At 43.9% G+C, this 5,559-nt stretch overlaps 1 non-coding gene across 1 annotated transcript; it reads left to right on the top strand.

Moving 5' to 3' along the window:
• The first annotated feature begins 5,231 nt into the window (after positions 1-5,231).
• Trnav-aac (transfer RNA valine (anticodon AAC)) lies at positions 5,232-5,304 on the top strand. The gene has a single exon. It is a non-coding gene; the product is annotated as a tRNA-Val (tRNA).
• Positions 5,305-5,559: the final 255 nt, after the last annotated feature.

Below are 5,559 nucleotides of genomic sequence, written 5' to 3'. Positions count from 1 at the left end.
CTAACGCTTCTAGCTTATTTATCATTCTCTCTTTCTCTGATAATTATTTCTCTGATTTTCATTGTCATTATAAGTATGGGATTCTATTTTAATTGCTTGGAATAATAGCAAACCAATGAATTAAACATTAATTTATTTGCAATAATTAACATCTCGATAATACTGTCAATCTCATGGGTGCCTTTACAATTATAAGCTAACGGATAATTTACTCAGGTAATGGATGAGGACTGGATGTATTCACTTTCACGCTAGTACTTGTGTGCTAGAGTCATACATTTTTGCACGCCGGATTTTATTTCATGCATCACGATTAGTATGGAGCAACAAGTTACAAGTAATGCAACACAGTCGAACGCTATCTGGACTTGGTTATGACGTTACGAGCTAAGGTGCGTTCCGCGATTCTAAATTGGCACAGGTCTGGCCGAAAGCTCGGCACACTAACGAGCTGCTACACATCTGTTAGAGGGCCCCTTTTTGCTCGCCTCCAAGACGGCGTATTTCCCCAGAGCGACCAGAATTCGGCCCAGCGCAGCCTCTGTCCCTTCTGCACTACGCGGTACTTCACCTCGCGGCCCAACTCCTTTCAGACTCGAACGCTAAGAGGGTTCCTTAAGAAAACTGCCGACTAGGGTCTGTTCCTGCGGTAAAGCTGCACGTGTAGCCCAACTAAGAGAAACTGTCCAAGAATGGAATATTTATGTCGCTACTCACAACGCTAATAAGACATTACCCACATGATGATTATTAAAACCGCCCTACAGTTTATTAATTCACATCTTAAATAACAAAAAGAAACTCTCTAGTATCCTAACTAATTCAGTGTATTAAGCAAACGGTGGATCTACACATTGCCTACCACATGGCCACCACGTCCACCTGTTACCCTACTATTAAAATTAAATCTCGGGATCGTGATTACTATTCCCTTCTTTCACGATACACAAATTCCCAGAACATATAACAGTTTCACAAAACATGGAAACAAATTACACACACACCTTGTTCTCCCGCGTCCGGCCATTCTGATTTAGGTTTTCGATGATTTCTCTAAATCGCTCCAGGCAAATGCCGGGATGGTTCCATTGAAAGGGAACGGCCAACTTCCTTCGCCGTCCTTCCCTAGTCCGATGAGACCGATGACCTGGCTGTTTGGTCCCTTCCCCAAAACAACCCGACCCACCTTGTTCTTGCCACTGGGGCGCTCGTGCACAATGAATCTATAAGTCACACGTGTAATTCTATTCAATCTCAACACACGAACGGTATCTCACACACACATCTTAATTTAAGATATATCCTCACCTTAAGTTTACCAGCTGTGTTTTACCATTTGATCGTGCTCTTGTGCAACACCACTCGGAGATTTACCATTACAAAGCTTCACACTATGTCTTAAAACATTCAAAAGATTCTTAAATATTTCACACATGCATCTTAATTTAAAACCTATCCTGATTTCCTAACGCTTAAGTAAAAGTGTTGGTACCGTTGTGGCTCACTTAAGGTGGACTCACCAACCATGCCACGCTTTCTTAGGGGAGCTACCCAACACGTCCACTCACCATGAAGTCCGCTGCCAGAGTGGTTTAGAACAGCACATCACCCAGCACCCTTTGTTCCCCCCGGAAGCCCTCCAAAGTATCATAAAAGGAGCTCCTCTCTTACTGCCAACCTTACTCATCTTTGCTTGACTAAGACCTGAAGTTTCGACTAGCTGCTGCTCTCTTAGGAGCACCCTTACATCTCTGTCCAGCAGACGCTATCGATTGCTCCAATACTGAAATTGTGCAAATGTCTTTCTCCCTCACACACACACACACACACACACACACACGAGGTATTGATTTAGGGAATTACACAGGAAATGTTGGCTTTACAAGGTGTAACAATAATAAATGACCACTGGTTTTGCCTTCCTTGAGTTTGCTATTACATTTTCTGTTATAACTGAGTTTACTTTTATGATTGTCTACTCAAACTGAATTTATTTCTATGCGATGGTGCAAGCAAAGACCTCTCATCGTTACAGTCACAAGCGGTCTAGGTTCTATAGGCGCACACAAGTATTGCTAACGGTGTCCGCGTTAAAAGCTATACATGTCTTATAACTCCAAGTGTGATATTGCTTCCAAATGAAGTGGTTTTACATACAAATACTGTTGCATTGAATGTTGTTGTTGCTGCTGCTCCCATTACACAATTACTTGATGATTTTAAATAAAAAAACTAATACTGAGTATGTGTTGGGCAGCCTTTGTGATGGGTGTGTCTTCCATGGAAAATTTGAGAAGATTCAATATTGACGTGTGTTTGCTCTGGACCATTATTCCTTCCCATATAAATTGTTCGGTTACCTGCTTCTGCGCATTTACCGTTTTTATTTGGTTGAGAGAATATCGATTGTGGTGTGTATTGTCTGCATGTAGATGGACAGGCGAGAGTTTTACTGGTTTTCGGGATATGAGAAACACCTTAGTTGACTTTACAAAGCAGTAAGGTGATTTGGAATCTGTTATATCATTGACATAGGTGTTAGCGGGTGGAACTATGTTTCCTCTATTTTTCGAGTTATCAGGTAAAAATCTTCACAGACGAAATAAGTTTCTAGTTACTCAGTAGTTTGCAGCATGTTCCACCTCGCTGCGACTCACTAGAGTTTAGGTTTCTAGAAATATAATTTTAAGTCTCTATCTTTGGGATTATCCTGTGCAAGCTATCGGTAGCCTACTGCTATGTGCTTGATATCGAGAACTATCGTGTAAATGGTATGGTATTCTGGCAAACCATATGAAAATACATACGTTCTTGTAATATCAGAGTCTGGAGACGGGTAAAGAAAGCAAGCAGGTCAGGGTCAGAAACAGTAGCGGCCTCACGGGAAATATCTAGTACTGTGAGGAGTGTACATGGTGCATGTGCATATGTTCTTTTTTGGGGTAAGTCTGTCTATGTGGTATATGTACGAGTGTCTGGTGGTCGACAGCTATATGCAGGATGCAGAAGTGATGATTTTGTGTAATGCAGGATGTGAAATGTGTGTTTACAACATCAATTTTGTACGTAGTGATATAGCTTATTTGGAGATCTGTTTCACCATGAAAAATTCAAGCTTTCCTCGACAGTAGCAGAGCAGTGTAACTGAGAAAGTGTCTTTCCGTATTTCATGATCCGTAGGTCACTTTTGCAGGGTTTGACTGTCGCTGCAATATGCCGATTTCTACAAAATAGTTTTGCCACTGAAAGTCTCACATGCACAAAATGACGGACAGTGCTCCCACACCGGCAGCAGCAGAAGTTTGGCATGTAAATTCGCCAAGAGCCAATCAGGATGCTCCATTCATTCACAGGGCATCCATTGTGCAGAGCCTCTAAAGACTGGTTCGAACAAGATGGGTGCTAGGTATCTATGGAAAGTTCTGAGAGTAATGTGAAGTCTTCTTTGTACGAGTGTTCAAAGACAAGTTCAAGTAGACCATCCATCTCTGGAGGGATGTTGACTATCATCTGCCACTGTGGCTTTACAGCATTTCCAGACCAGCAGTTGTAGAACATCGGTAATTCACCGAAAATTCCCGCCATTTTTCTCATCTGTAGGACACTACTTAGAATTCTGTTTGCGTAATTGTTCTGATTTTCCCGTCTGTCCTTAGACAGTGCTTCGGGAGTGAGGGAAAAAAAAACGTCCGTGACTCCAGCAGCAGCAGATATAGACTAAGCCCAATCACCGTTCAGAACATCTATGCACTTCACAGTAGCTATAGGACTCAGTTTTCTCTTTCTCTATGGCAGCGCCTTCAAGTAAGTAGCTAAGTGGTGACCGTCCTGTTTTTAAAGTTACAGAGATATTTATATTTATTTAGACTTCCTAATATCGTCGTTTTGACGTGTAAAATCGCCGCGCGGGATTAGCCGAGCGGTCTCAGGCGTTGCAGTCATGGACTGTGCGGCTGGTCCCGGCGGAGGTTCGAGTCCTCCCTCGGGCATGTGTGTGTGTGTGTGTGTGTGTGTGTGTGTGTGTGTGTGTGTGTGTGTGTGTGTGTGATTGTCCTTAGGATAATTTAGGTTAAGTAGTGTGTAAGCTTAGGGAGTCATGACCTTAGCAGTTAAGTCCCATAAGATTTCACACACATTTGAACATTTTTGACGTGTAAAATCAGATACTGCGTCTAATATCGGTTGCGGGATCTGTTTCACACAAAAGCATGTGAAGTGTCTCAGGGACTTTACACCAGTGTGCCAGAATCTATTTAGAGACCGTATTATAATATGGCGGTATACATCGAAATATTGAAGCCAACTACTGTGCATCGATCTTTTTGGAAGTGTATTTACAGAAATATTCAGTTGGATTTAGTAACTCCTGAAGCAGTCCATGCTCAAAGACAAGTAGACTTTCCACGAAAGCGCCCAAGTGTCTGTCATCACATGTAATAATTCCTGAATCAGTTCGTGTTTAATGACAAAGGATATCGATGCGCCGGATGTGGGGTGGAAGGCCGCGGGAGAGGAAGTGCTTAGCGGCTACTGCATGGCGGTGCCAAAAGCCATCGTGCTCCCTGGCCGTGGCCTGAGCCGGCATGGAAACTTGGGTTCAAATGACTCTGAGCACCATGGGAGTGAACATCTGAGGTCATCCGTCCCCTAGAACTTAGAACTACTTAAACCTAACTAACCTAACGACATCACACATATCCATGCCCGAGGCAGGATTCGAACCTGCGACGTAGCGGTCGCGCGGTTCCAGACTGAAGCGCCTAGAACCGCTCGGCCACACTGGCCGACCGGAGACTTGGGGGGCAGGAAGCCTGGCGCGTTGCCTGCCCGAGTCCCTGGTCCTGTTGGACGAATCTGCGTGCTGCAGTGGGTGAACGTCTTGCCTCTTGCGCCTGGTGTGCATCTGCACTAAAGAGATCATTGGCCGTCTCGCCTTAATTATATATACATATATGTAGTGTCTGTTCTTTCGGACACGTCTTAATTCATAATGGCTGCTGCATCAAAAAATGTCTGCTCTTTCGGACACGTCTGAAAGAACAAAAATCACTTATACGATCTCTCATGTGCAGGTGCACACCAGACTTGAACTCTTATGGGGATCAGCGAAATGTAGCGAGTAATGGGGATAATGGGCAAAGGACACTAAATTAGTAGTGTTTGGATAAGTTGAGAATTTGGGTCGACGGGAGACGTGGTAGGGTAGTCCGTGCATCTGCAATGACTGCTGTGTCCAGATGGCTCAGGGGTCAGAGCATCTGCCTAACAAGCAGGAGACCCAGGTTAGTATCCTGGTCTGGAACAAATTTTCAATTTTCCCCATTGATTTCAATGAATGCTCACTCGCAGCGAGTGTCTGTAATTCGTTTGTGTCTCAAATTGTGATGGATTATTTGTGGCGGGCCGGTGTGGCCGAGGTGTTCTAGGTGCTTCAGTCTGGAACCGCGCGACCGCTACGGTCGCAGGTTCGAATCCTGCCTTGGGTATGGATGTGTGTGATTCCTTAGGTTAGTTAGGTTTAAGTAGTTTTAAGCTCTAGGGGACTGATGTCCTCAGATG

This window comes from Schistocerca gregaria, chromosome X (assembly GCF_023897955.1).
Source record: "Schistocerca gregaria isolate iqSchGreg1 chromosome X, iqSchGreg1.2, whole genome shotgun sequence".
In the NCBI taxonomy this organism is placed as follows: domain Eukaryota; kingdom Metazoa; phylum Arthropoda; class Insecta; order Orthoptera; family Acrididae; genus Schistocerca; species Schistocerca gregaria.
This window is presented reverse-complemented; position numbering and strand designations above follow the sequence as displayed.